This window comes from Megalobrama amblycephala, linkage group LG1 (assembly GCF_018812025.1).
Source record: "Megalobrama amblycephala isolate DHTTF-2021 linkage group LG1, ASM1881202v1, whole genome shotgun sequence".
NCBI classification, from domain to species: Eukaryota; Metazoa; Chordata; class Actinopteri; order Cypriniformes; family Xenocyprididae; genus Megalobrama; species Megalobrama amblycephala.
Window position 1 is genome coordinate 48,496,349 of NC_063044.1, and position 15,008 is coordinate 48,511,356.

General features: G+C 36.8%; 1 protein-coding gene across 3 annotated transcripts in view; it reads left to right on the forward strand.

The window, feature by feature from the left end:
* Nucleotides 1-13,570: 13,570 nt before the first annotated feature.
* Nucleotides 13,571-15,008, forward strand: part of hdac5 (histone deacetylase 5) — an 83,758-nt gene continuing 82,320 nt past the window's right edge. For 2 of the 3 annotated variants that reach the window (XM_048197871.1, XM_048197863.1), the window contains exon 1: nucleotides 13,571-13,949. The gene's annotated coding sequence lies outside the window, so the exon portion shown is untranslated. The remainder of the gene's footprint in view (nucleotides 13,950-15,008) is intronic. The other variant, XM_048197879.1, reaches the window with a different exon arrangement.

A 15,008-nucleotide genomic window follows, 5' to 3' on the forward strand; every position in this document is an offset into this window, starting at 1 on the left:
CTGCTGCTCGGGAGATGGGAGGGATTATTATGCTAGAGGATGATGCTTTCGTTGCCTTGGTAACCACTGGGCACATCTCTGTTGATTTGATCATTTTGCCTAACCATATTTTAAGCATATCAGATGCTTAAAATATTTGTGATCACGTTTTTTGTACTTCCAATCATTTATCAGGCAGAGAGAGAAAGAGAGAGGCATGCATATGCTCACATCAAAACAGTAGGCTAAGTAACTGATTAATAATAATTAATAATAATATAATATATAATAATTTATTGTTTATTTAGTGATGTCTGTTTTGATTCTTTAAAGTTGTATTTATGTACAAGGGTCAATGACGTGATGGGTCGTTTTTTTGTCCAAAGGCCTTAATAATAATAATTAAAAACAAAACAAAGATATGATATCCAAAGTATGTACTGTAAGGTTGTACAACTTGATCTCTTTTATTGAATCCAAAAGGTTTTAATTATATTTTGCTACATGTAAAGTTATTTTAAAGATTTTGAAGGATCAAAAGTCATTCGGTTTAACCGTCCAAAGGCCAGTACAGCCATTTCATTTGTGATTAAAACATCTTAAAATGTATATATTTTTTATTCTGGCATGATTTTAAAACATCATATATCAACATAGTGCAAAATGGTATTAAAATTATGTGTAGAAGTCGTTGCTTTGTTATGAGAAAGAATTTGCGGAAAAATGAATTTCGTTGATGTCATTCGGAGTAACCAATATAAATGACCGTTTTGGATCAAGTCATGTGGTCAGTATCATGTGACAGGATGTGACATCATTCAGACACCTGCAAAGGACCACATGGTCATGAAGCAAAGTAACTAACTCTCTTTTAACTATTTGAAACATTCATGTTTTCACTTACTCATACTCATGTCCCAAAACATCAGGTCATTCGTTACAACCGCTATAAAACATGGAAAATGTTGTAATGTTTTAAAAACTTGTAGTAAATATAAAATGTTTGATTTTCTTTTGCTTCCTAACTAGATATCAGCCTGTTTGCATTGTTTGAAAATACTGTCATTCAGTATAACCAAAAGTGTCATTCGGTAAAACCAAAATTTTGGTTAAACCGAATGACTTTTTGGTGACAAATTTTGTCCATCTTGTAAAAAATGACAAAAGCAGAGTTAATTGATTATAAAAACCACATAATCTCATAGTTAACACTTAATAAAACTTCAAAATCAATTATATCTCCATTATGTTTTTTTACACTTTTAAAAACCTTATTCGTCATTGACCCACAATAAAGTTTAAAAGTTTGGGGTCGGAAAGATTTTTAATTTTTTACTTTTTTAATTTAAAAAGTAACAATAAAAATGTATAAAGTTATATTGTGAAATATGATTACAATTTCAAATAGAAAAATAAATGTTTTCTTTTTTTTTTTTTTCTGATGTAGCCCCGCCTCTTTTCAGCGCTGCGCTCTTCTGGTTTGTATTTCCACAGCATGAAGGTAAGATCTTACTGATTTATGAATGATGAACCGCTTGATTTAAAATCTTCCCGGTCTACTGACATTTGTTATGACATCTGCTTCAAACATTACAATGCATAATGACTTTTGTAAATAAGTAAATCCACTTCAGCTAAGCTACACTCTAAAAAAATGCTGGGTTGTTTTTTTTTTTTAACCCTAATGCTGGCTTTTTCTGTATCTCAGCTGCTGGGTCATTTTTAATGTCAGTGAACCCCCTAACATACTTCATGTGTAACAAAGTTGTGTCTCTTGCCGTGCGCTACACTAACTATAATAGGAGCGATGTTGGTCTAGTGCACTAGCATTGCAGATGTGGTCGCGCTATGCATTTGACGATTGAAACCTAAATGCCTGACAGATGAGATGGCACAAAGTAACACTGTTTTTTATGTAACTTTTCAAAAATGAATATATAAGATTGCTGGAACAGGAGCCTTCTGATACCAGTTTTCTTTCCACAGATTCTCATTGGCTGCTTGTTTCTGCTCCTATCATGTTTTGGAGTAGGACTATTTTATGACTGTAAAAGACTGACTTGCCGTTGAATAAAAAATGTTGTACATGAACTGTTCCTGTCCCATATCTATAGAGATATTTTAGCATTTTTTATGTGCTTCATATATTATGTATTTTCATTATTTAAAATTAAAACCCAATATCAAATTGACTGACCCAGCACTGATTAAAAAACAACCCAGCAAATGGGTTAATGTATAAAACCCAGCATGTGTTCTGGTTCTTTCCAATATTTAGGCCTACCCAGCTCTGGGTTGCCAAATAACCCAAATTGGGTTGTTTTTAACCCAGCATTTTTTTAGAGTGTTTTTAGGGCATAAATACTATAAGTAACTTTTACAAACCCGATTCCAAAAAAGTTGGGACACTGTACAAATTGTGAATAAAAAAGGAATGCAATAATTTACAAATCTCATAAACTTATATTTTATTCACAATAGATAGATATAGATAACATATCAAATGTTGAAAGTGAGACATTTTGAAATGTCATGCCAAATATTGGCTCATTTTGGATTTCATGAGAGCTACACATTCCAAAAAAGTTGGGACAGGTAGCAATAAGAGGCCTGAAAAGTTAAATGTACATATAAGGAACAGCTGGAGGACCAATTTGCAACTTATTAGGTCAACTGGCAACATGATTGGGTATAAAAAGAGCCTCTCAGAGTGGCAGTGTCTCTCAGAAGTCAAGATGGGCAGAGGATCACCAATTCCCCCAATGCTGCGGCGAAAAATAGTGGAGCAATATCAGAAAGTAGTTTCTCAGAGAAAAAAAGAGTTTGAAGTTATCATCATCATCTACAGTGCATAATATCATCCAAAGATTCAGAGAATCTGGAACAATCTCTGTGCGTAAGGGTCAAGGCTGGAAAACCATATTGGATGCCCGTGATCTTCGGCCCTTAGACGGCACTGCATCACATACAGGAATGCTACTGTAATGGAAATCACAACATGGACTCAGGAATACTTCCAGAAAACATTGTCAGTGAACACAATCCACCGTGCCATTCGCCGTTGCCGGCTAAAACTCTATAGGTCAAAAAAGAAGCCATATCTAAACATGATCCAGAAGCACAGGCGTTTTCTCTGGGCCAAGGCTCATTTAAAATGGACTGTGGCAAAGTGGAAAACTGTTCTGTGGTCAGACGAATCAAAATTTGAAGTTCTTTTTGGAAAACTGGGACACCATGTCATCCAGACTAAAGAGGAAAAGGACAACCCAAGTTGTTATCAGCGCTCAGTTCAGAAGCCTGCATCTCTGATGGTATGGGGTTGCATGAGTGTGTGTGGCATGGGCAGCTTACACATCTGGAAAGGCACCATCAATGCTGAAAGGTATATCCCAAGATCCAGAACAACATATGCTCCCATCCAGACGTTGTCTCTTTCAGGGAAGACCTTGCATTTTTCAACATGACAATGCCAGACCACATACTGCATCAATTACAACATCATGGCTGTGTAGAAGAAGGATCCAGGTACTGAAATGGCCAGCCTGCAGTCGAGATCTTTCACCCATAGAAAACATTTGGCGCATCATAAAGAGGAAGAAGCGACAAAGAAGACCTAAGACAGTTGAGCAACTAGAAGCCTGTATTAGACAAGAATGGGACAACATTCCTATTCCTAAACTTGAGCAACTTGTCTCCTCAGTCCCCAGACGTTTGCAGACTGTTATAAAAAGAAGAGGGGATGCCACACAGTGGTAAACATGGCCTTGTCCCAACTTTTTTGAGATGTGTTGATGCCATGAAATTTAAAATCAACTTATTTTTCCCTTAAAATGATACATTTTCTCAGTTTAAACATTTGATATGTCATCTATGTTGTATTCTGAATAAAATATTGAAATTTGAAACTTCCACATCATTGCATTCTGTTTTTATTCACAGTTTGTACAGTGTCCCAACTTTTTTGGAATCGGGTTTGTAATAACTTTTGAATGTCATGATGTGTAATTTTTTCTTATTTTGTTTAAAGATCATATTTTTATTTAGTACTGCCCTCAGTTGTTGATTATCCTGGTAACAACACATAGTATTAAGATTCAAGACTATGTAAACTTTTGAACTGGTTCATTTGTGTAAATTCAGTTAATATTTCATCTTGTGTGTTAACATCCGTTATGTGAAACATCTTATTCAGGACAGTAGCCTAGGCCTAATAATAAAAAAAAAATAATAATAATAATAATATGCACTCATTATGATCCCTGTCGTTTTGTTAAAATTATTAACATCTTGCATATTCTGAAAGTGGTATGTAAACTTATGAGCAGAACTGTACATCTATTTGCCTTGTCAGGACAGAATTATCTGTTGAGTTCATTTTCATAGCTCACAGGATTATACCAACTGAAGCTTGAATTTCATCCTTAATATTATGTCACACACTGACCACAAGAGGGATGCAATGAGCTGTGGATATGGCTGCAGTACATCTGCAATATATCCTGTCGTCATTGGCCACATTATTAAAGCTTATGCTGACATAATGTGTATGCATGATGTGTCACACTGACATTGTCTGCAGCGCTATAATCCTGCTCTCCGTCAATAACACCATTCTTCCCCCACTTTCCCTGTCCTTTCATTTCCTGCCTTTCTGCTGGGGGTGGGAGTGAGCGATGAGAGATGACATTTCGAGTATGACAAAGCAATGACTCACAATTGATTCACTGTTTTACTTTTACAAATATAGAAACTTCCTCTCCCCCCTTTCTTTCTCGTCCCTTTGAGCTAAAGGCCAACTTCCTGTCAGGTGAGAAGATCGAGTCTGAGTTTGTCTCACTGACTGCAGCATTATAAAAATGTCCCCTGTGAAAGTTTGCACAGTGATGCACAAGGATGCAGGTATTCCTAACTGACATGCATTGACGTCTGTCCTGTTTTGACCTTGTTTGATAGCCGTAGCCATGAATATGTATGCGAATTGCATGGTCCCGGGGGTCCCGCTCACCAGAGGAAGGTTGCGCCAGCCCCGGCTCCACACCCAATCACAACCATTGAAAAATTGGTGCGAACCGTGCGATGTTCAATTCAGCTCCAGATTTTGAGGGAGGTTGCGTTTTCAACCACTTGGTATCAAAAATCCTCTCGTTATTTATAAACTGGAAAGCAGTATTAGAACGTGACCGCGGTCTTCATAAACATTCAAACGATTTTAAACCGTTCATTAAAGGTGCAATATGTAAGAATTTTGCAGTAAAATATCCAAAAACCACAAGGCCAGTATTATATATTTTGTTCACTTGAGTACTTACAATATCCCAAATGTTTCCAACTATTTGTAAATTGCAATTTTAACCAAGGCTCCCGGACGTGTGAAGACCACTTTGGCAGAATGTGTTAGATAAAGTGGGCCGGTGGGATTCAGGTAAAGTGGGCAACCTTTAATCTTCAGTAATTATGTTCAAATTCCTTAAATAAACTGACATTCATTTATTATTTTATAGTTGACATTTATAATCTACTTTTTAGAAAACAGAAGTGAGTGCGCCATTTGGAAATTCAAGTCAAGAGATGGAAAAAAGGAAAGATAGAGCATAAAAATAAGACGAGGCATTAAGTTCAATCTGTGGAGCGAAGATAGGATGAGACAAACAAAATGTAGATGCAGAATATAAAATTTTAAAATATGGACACAATTTAAGTTCACTTAAAGTGTTTAGAGAAAACAGAGAAAAAAAAGTTTACAATATGGTTACCATTTTAAATGTTCCTTGTATTGAATTTTTGTTAGCCTATTTGTTGTTGAATGTGTTATAGTCCCATTTTTAATATGTTGTAGAGTTCATTTTCATCCATATTCTGATTTCTAAATATTCTGATATTCAGATTTCATCAAATTTAATGTCAGCACAACATTTTCTATCAGTTATTTTGAATTTTACACATGCACTGAATGAACTGATTAATTTTACTCATAGCCTAGGCTATATGCTTTTAGGTTTGTTAAATATGTTGCTGAATATGTTTGTTTGATAATATGTGTTAAAAAAATCATGTGTTTTTAATTAATATACAGGATAACTTTTGATAAATCATGGCTGGCCCACTTTACCTGAAAAGAAATTTGTCGGGAGAGCATGACCTTTAAAATGTTTATTGGTATACACCTTGCAAATAACACATTATATCAACTGTATTCAGATTCAAATATTATAGCAAGACCCTAAAGTTAACAAAAGTAATAAAGAAAAGAAAAGAAATAAAACATCTTGGTATCTAAATTACACGTTTAACAAAAAAGTGGCCCACTTTACCTGCATTCACCCTATATTACTTATGCCTATGTATTGCTGCCTTCGTGCTATCTGAAATTTGATAATTCGCACTTTTGGAGCCGCGATTACGAGCTCATCGCATTCAAGTTTCGAAATGGAAGGACGTTCATGTGAAATTTTTACCTAGAAAACACGTATTTACGATAATTCTGAAAGCACATGAAGGCAGCATGAATTACAATGCATTCTGTATATTACAATGCATTCTGGGTAATATTATTTGCCGTTATTACCCAGAATGCATTGTTTTTACAGCATATTACTGTTTCAGTGGAAAACGGTATTTTACTGTGTAAATTTGTTTAGTTTTTTACAGCTATTTTTAGAGTGATGTCTCTTTTGCATCTTATTGTGCTTAAATGGACAAATACACACAAAATCAAAGAGAAGAAAAAGGGAGAGAAGCTATTTTATCGCAGTGCATTATAATTAGATTTTTCTTCACATTCTACATTTGTAGAATTCCGTTCACAATCTGGTTCAGATCTGGTTACCGTGAAAACAGTCACATGCTGGGCGCTCGCTGCTGCTTTAGCCATCATATGGTAGAAATGTCCAAAGTAAGATGTGTTCAACAAGAATTTGATCTATTTCTTTGGAAACGTTTAGATGACAAAGTTTTATTGTAGTCATTATTAACATTCCCATATGGCCATGGAGGAGAATTAGAGATTGGGGATCACATTGGTCACATTCAGCAGACAGACACACTGTATTTTTACATATTGCATATCACAACAAATGACAACCAAAATTAAATCTCTAGAAGCTTGTGTAGTGGTTGTGTGCAAGTTCTGCTAATTCAAATGCCAGTGAGAGTCATACTTGCAAAGGCAATGTTAATTATTAAACCAAACAAAAGACAAAACTTTCAAAAACACTCAGCAATGCGATTATTTTATTAAGTGATAGGCAATGGGTTTAATCAGTGACATCTAGATTTGCTCTACGGCTTCTTCTCGTCACCTCCTCAACCTGCTTCACTTGGTGTTTTTACACGTAGAAAAGGTGAACAAACATGTTGCATTGTCCAGTATTCTCCCAGAACAATGATCTGGGTTACTATGGCAATTCTCGATGCAGCATGAATGATGCACCCACAACTGTTCACAATCACGACAGAAAATCAAAATACTGCCCTAAAGTCACTAGCAGAAAGATAAGCGGATAAACAAAGCAGTTATCCAGAACTCAACATGGCGTGACGTCAGCTTCACATTCTCTGTTGTATTTATTTGTGCTATTGCTTGCCATCCATGTGGATGTTACTTTGACACGTACCTCCTACCTAAGCATTGTTTCAGACCATGTACACCCTTTCATGGAAACGGTATTCCCTGGTGGCTGTGGCCTCTTTCAGCAGGATAATGTGCCCTGGCTGCCACAAAGCAAAAATGCTTCAGGAATGGTTGAAGGAGCACAACAATGAGTTTGAGGTGTTGACTTGGCCTCCAAATTCCCCATCTGTGGGATGTGCTGAACAAACCGATCCATGGAGGCTCCACCTCGCAACTTACAGGACTTAAAGGATCTGCTGCTAACATCTTGGTGTCAGATACCACTGCACACCTTCAGGGGTCTAGAGGAGTCCATGCCTCGACAGGTCAGGGCTGTTTTGGGGGACCAACACAATATTAGGAAGGCGGTCATAATGTTATGTCTGATTGGTGTAGAGTTCCTTTTGTTATAAAATAAAGTTAGAGAATCTGTAAAAAATTAAATAATGTTAAAACACTGTCACTTGGCCTGAGTTGCGCTGGAACATGTGCATGTTTGAGACCTAGAGAGACTGGTTTGTCTTTAGGACCTTAAACTGTGCAGTACGGCGATGCAGGGTTTTTATTTGCTTCCAGATCACGCTAACCTGCTAACTGGTAACCTGCAGTACAGCGATGTGTCGTGTCGCCATGACAACAGCCGGCTCTCTGCACTGCTACTGCCTGTCGGCCTCCAACTCCAGCCAAGAACACAACAGAGAGAAGGAAAACAGGAAAACAGCTAAAAATAAAATGCAAAAGAGCAGATTTGAAAACAGACACAACTGGAGTCCAAATAATTACTTCCTTGTTTTATCTGATAGCCTATATATTAGAAGACATATAACAATTATATCTGTTTTGACTACCTAATTAACTCTTTCTCTGGACGCTTTTGAGTCCTAGACAGGAAAAATAATATGCAAACTTTATAGGCTCTATAGCTTGTGTGGGGGTGGGTGCATGTAAATATGCTTATATAGGTTATGTAAGTAAAGCTTAACAAGATATGGCACAAATTTGTTTGTGTGAAAGAGTGCAATGACCTCAGTATGTTTTTATTATAGTGAGAGAGGCTGCTAAACAATGGATGGTCATAATCTTTGTGAGGAATAACGTCACAGATGCTTCTATAACCGCGGAGGTTTTCATGCTTTTATTTCATGCGCTAATGGTGAGTCATAACTGTTAGGACTGGAGACGGTTCTCCATGGAGACGTGATGCTGGATCTCAGCACTCTCCTAAAGATTCAATTTGGTAGATCGAAATTTTTAATCAATTTAAAGCTACACTTTATGCTTTATTTTAGTATTTGGTAACACTTTATTTTAGTGTCCTTGTTACATGTTACATGTAGTTACTGATAGCCTTAAATTATGCATTATTACATGCAACTAACCCTAAACCAAACCCCTAACCCTATAGTAAAGTACATGTAGTTAATTATTATTATTTAGTAGGCTACTTAAATTTATAATTACACTGTAACACAGACACCTTAATACCAAGTATTTTTAGTAATGGGGATGGTTGTCTGTTGTATTTTCTTTTTTTGGTCAACTTAGTAAAATCGTTCATGTTCATTTTACAAATCAGCAAAAAAAAAAAACAACAACAACAACACACTATATGGTTGCGTCTGAAATTGCATATTCTCTCGAGTAGGTACTTATTCTGAATAAGTAATTACTAAGTAATTACCAGCATCAGTCGCGTCACTTCTCTGCCATTCACAAATCCTCTCCCGTGGCCTCAAGGGATAGCAAGTTGTGTATTGTATGCACAATTCTGAACCTCGCAGGAAGTAGTAGGTCATCCGGCTACTTTTTGCCTATGAGTACTGTGAATTTGGACATACTTTTTTTTTTGTCACATACAGTTTTTCGCCTACTATATGCAGCCTACGATGATCATTTGTGTAGTCAGTGATCAATTGACTATTATAATGAATCAATTTAAAAAATCAACTAGGATCCCTGTAGCCAGAAAGCAAAAGTTCATCAAACGAACAATTTGAAATAATCAATTCTCTGAAGTGAGAATGCAATATTATTTAAATAATAATAAAAAATACATTTCAAATGAATATTTTCATAATAAGATGAATGAAAGGTACCATTTTAAATACATTTTCTCCACTGTGCCTATTGGTGCCATTCAAACTGCTGTCATTATTTGCCCTTAAGTTGTAACAGGTAGAAATTCTTTCTTCTGTGGAGCATAAAAGAAAATATTTTGAGATATATCTCAGTGTTTTTTGTCCATACAATGGTCAACATTCTTTACAATCTTATATTGTGTTCCACAGAAGAAAGAAAGTCACACAGGCTTGGAAGAAAATGAGGGTGAGTAAATGATAACAGAATATTATTTTTTGGGTGAACTCTTCATGCTCTAATATAGCAGTGAATGTTACCCAATGGACTGCTCATTAATGTTATTACCAGGCTCTGGATCAAGAAATACCGAATTCATTTAAGATTTTGAAGTGATCAAACAGCTCCCATTTTCCCTGTTCAACTCTTAAATTTTATGAGCAAAGATGCTTTGTAAATGTATGCAGTAACCTGCAACTTTTCAACACACACACATGCGTCTACACTCCTGCGGTGTGTTACTGCTAAACAGAGAGGGCTGGTTTCTGTGACATTTCCTCAATCTTTGTTCTGCGTTCATCCTCCTCTTATCCTGTTTTCTCTCTGTTGTACCGGGAAGAGAACAAAAATTTGTGTGTTTGTCCTTGCGGCTGTGAGGTGGTGGATGGTTTTTGCTGCGGATGGTTTATTTTTAGCTGCTTTTCTTATCTGTCAACATGTGCACATCGATCGCTCCACACCACCTTCACATGAATGAGCCTTTGACGTAAAAGAGCAAACTATCTGCCGCTCGCTGGGAAGAGAGAGAGAGAGCGATCTGTTTCCCCCTTTGCTTGGAATTCCAGTCTGCTCTGATGCACTGCTTCACTCTGAAGTCTAAGGGCAATGACAGTGTTTATGTGTAGCCTATAAGCGTATAGTGAATATATGCAGACGTGCACGAGCGCATGTATTTATATTTAAGGCATGGCTCTGTAGTGACCTGTGGACTAGAATGAGGCATGCAAGCAGTCAGATGCATCCATGGCAACCTGGTGAGTGTGCAGAGCAGAGTAAACAACCACTATGGACTGTGTGTGCATGTGCATATGAGAGAGAGAGAGAGACTGCATTTATGAGACCACCACGATAAGACGTGATCTAAGTGATATGTAGGGTAATTGCGCACTGGAGAACAGAATACCGAACCACTTGAAATGAACTGTTAAGATGAAACGCCCACGAACAAAAAGCCGCCGTTCCACCTCCTGAAACGCTAATTTGAAATGTCAAAAGCATTACCAATGCAAAAACTCATTTGAGAGTGTTTCAGCGTTTGAATGAATAGAATTTAAGCACAAAACAGGTGGGTGTGGGGTCAAGATGTCAAACCCTAGCAGGATGCAAAACTACATGAAAATTCCCCGAACTCTCCATCCTGAAAGCATTGGTTGAGTACAGACAAGAGGGCTACTCACTTAAAAGGAATCTCCTGTGTCCACAAAGCTTTGCTAATAATTATCGTTGTGGTTGTTGTGTATTAATTATTATTATTCTTTAAATGTTTTTTATTTCTGTTTCAACAAATGTTCAGTAAAAAGGGGAGTGTAACCTTGTTGCAAAATGTTCCAAACATCATTTTCTTTGGAGTTTGCATTTTTTGGTCTAATGTAAGTTTAAAGGGTTAGTACACCCAAAAATGAAAATTCTGTCATTAATTACTCACCCTCATGCCGTTCCACACCCGTAAGTCCTTCGTTCATCTTCAGAACACAAATTAAGATATTTTAGTTGAAATCCGATGGCTCAGTGAGGCCTGCATAGGGAGCAATGACAATTCCTCTGATTCATTTGTGCTCCGATGCTTCCTGAAGCAGTGTTTTGAAATCGGCCATCACTAAATAAGTCGTTATTTTGTTTTTTTTGGCGCACCAAAAATATTCTCGTCACTTTATAATATTAATATTGAACCACTGTACTCACATGAACTGATTTAAATATGTTTTTAGTACATTAATGGATCTTGAGAGAGGAAGTGTCATTGCTGGCTGGGCCTCACAGAGCTATCGGATTTCAACTAAAATACCTTAATTTGTGTTCCGAAGATTAATGAAGGTCTTACGGGTGTGGAACGGCATGAGGGTGAGTAATTAATGACAGAATTTTCATTTTTGGGTGAACTAACCCTTTAACCATGCGTCTGATTTTGCACATTTCAAGATATAGGCTATATATATATAATAAAAATAAATCGCAAAATGTTATAATCTATTTTTAAATTTTATTAATATATCCTTAAAGGGTTAGTTCACCCAAAAATGAAAATTCTGTCATTAATTACTCACCCTCATGTCGTCCCACACCCGTAAGACCTTCGTTCATCTTCAGAACACAAATTAAGATATTTTTGATCAAATCCGATGACTCAGTGAGGCCTGCATTGACAGCAATAACACTCCCTTTTTCATTGCCCAGAAAGCTACAAAAGACATATTTAAAACAGTTCATGTGACTACACTGTTTCAACCTTAATATTATAAAGCGACGAGATTACTTTTTGTACGGCAAAAAAACAAAATAATGACTTTTCAACAATATCCTGTGATGGACGATTTCGAAACACTGCTTCATGAAGCTTCAATTCTTTACGCATCATTTGTTTCAAATCAGTGGTTCAGAGCGCCAAAGTCACATGATTTCAGTAAACGAGGCTTCGTTACGTCATAAGTGTTTTGAAACTTCAATAGTTCACGTGACTTTGGCAGTTTGATTCACGCTCCGAACCACTGATTCGAAACAAAAGATTCGTAAAGTTTTGAAGCTTCATGAAGCAATGTTTTGAAATCGGCCATCCCTAGATATTGTTGAATAAAGTCATCTTTTTTTTTTTTGGAGCACAAAAAGTATTCTCGTCGCTTCATAACATCAAGGTTGAACCACTGTACTCACATGACCTGTTTTAAATATGTCTTTTGTAGCTTTCTGGGCATCTGAAAGTGTTAATTATCTTGCTGTCAATGGAGGCCTCACTGAGCCAATAGATTTTATCAAAAATATCTTAATTTGTGTTCTGAAGATGAACGAAGGTCTTACGGGTGTGAAACGACGTGAGGGTGAGTAATTAATGACAGAATTTTCATTAATGGGTGAACTAACCCTTTTAGCTATGATTTTTTTCTCATAAATTACAGAAATGTTTTCTTGATAACAAAATAGTGGAATATGGAAGAGTCAAGAGAGTAGCCCGCCTTTTTATTAACCAATCAGATTTTGTATGACTTACACGCAGTCTTCAGCTTGTGAAAGGAGTTTTAATTTCTCAAAATTGTGTAAAACATTAATAAGCAAAACATCACAGTACCTTCAAGTGACTAAGGCTGGCATAAGTTAGTCAAAATGGCCTAAATCACATAAAGCAGGGGTTTTCAAACTGGGGGTCTAAAAGGAGTGTTAGGGGGTCTAAAGAAAAACAGTGTAAAAAAAAATGTAAACAAACAAATAAATAAGATTAAACTAATTACATAAATTGAATAAAATAAAACATTGATTAAAATAGGCCTAAATATTTTTCAAAAAAAAAAAAAAATACATTAAAAAAAATAATACATCTTGTACAGCACAGTAATAGTAGGGGAAAAAAACATAGAAATTAAATAATTTTCACAGAATAAGTTTAGTCTTTATACACGAAAATATATTAGTGCCTTTCAGAGTTTAGGATGGAGGGCCCTCGTGCTAGGATGATCAAAGATTGAAAACCCCTGGCATACAGCACCTTTAAGAAATGGTGTAACATCCTCGCTCGCCCACCACATTCTCCCCACGCATAACACTTCTCCATAACCTACCAAAAGGGGGCGCCCTGCTCTCTAAAACCAGTTTAGTTCCTGTTTCAACATATACACATACACATACATGTTAAAAAATAGAAAACTCCTGGTAAAATTGGGCCATGCTTTGATGCAAACTCAGACACTCTGAACGCATCGTCATAATTAAGAGCGGTCTTCACATCGGCATCTTTGAGACCCGCGAGACCCGCTCTGCGGGTTGTAATCTGTCGTGTCGCGCGCTATTTTTAGAACCCACAGCCGTGGTCACGTGACAGTCGAGAGCACGTCATTAATGTTGTTGTTGGTGGAGAAGCTGCAAATATGGAGGAAAGAGAGTTGAGACAGGAAAAATTGTACTTTTCATGAACAGGGGAGGAAAAAAATAGCTTTGCAAAAGTAGAAAAAGTGGAAGACAGGCGCTGAAATAAGACGGGCTGTGACGGCGCGCGGAACGACAACAAGTACGTTATCAGGTAAAGTAGAAAGAAACATTTACATTATCTGATAGCGATGGTTTATGTTCTGTCTTTTCCCTCCTGGATTTGACACCCACCGACAGGCAAAGGTCCTAGCCGCAGGGAAACACATTGCGTTGACAGCGGATGGGTTTTGTATCGCATTTAGACAGCTTTACACCTTTTGCACATTGGCGTATTCGCAGCCCTAAACAAACATCAAGAGTTTGTCTGATTTAGTCCGAGTTCCTTGCAAACTATCGCCATTTCTTTGCCCGTGGGAATCGCCTGACTGGATGAGTTTAATATTTTCTCGACCACCAGTCTCTCAGTGTAATATCTGAGCGTTTTGATCAGCCAGTTGAAGGTTGATCGGGTTGAACAACTCCAGTATAGCGCAGAAGATGATGTTCTCCTGAGCTGGAGGAGCAGCGATCATATCATATTCATCATGATCTTCTTTTATTGCGCAACGAGCTATGAAAAGAACTAGAAGGATTTTTTCCAGCTATTCCACAAGGTTATGATGACATTTTACAGTAATTAGAGAATAAATGAAGGAAGATATCCCATAACTATTTTATTTAGTGATTAAGGTATATTCTGTGTGTTTTGGTTTCAATATAAGTTCTAGATGATGATTATAAGGCAAAATATGTGGAATTTATTCTCAGACATAACTTCAACTGAAGTATTTTTTTGATCAGAGAAAGAACATTCTGTACTTTGGTAGAAGAATATATCTATCTGTCTGTCTTTCTGTCTGTCTGGATACAGTGATTGGTTATGAGACAGTATTTCACATTTCACAGTTCAGCATTTTCACCTCTCTTGTCAAGTGGGTTGACTGAGGACTCCAAGTAATCAAATCATTCCTCAGGTTTTTTTTTCTTTCTCTCCCCTGATTAACTCATCAAATGAAGTCACGACTTCAACTGTTCCAGACAGTAATAGGCTGGTGTATCACTCATGCGACAAGATTGACATTTTTCCCTTGGCTAATGCTGGATGTGGCTCATTTGTCTTGAATTGTGTGAATGGAAGATGATGCCATTATAGCATTATTATGTTATGAGT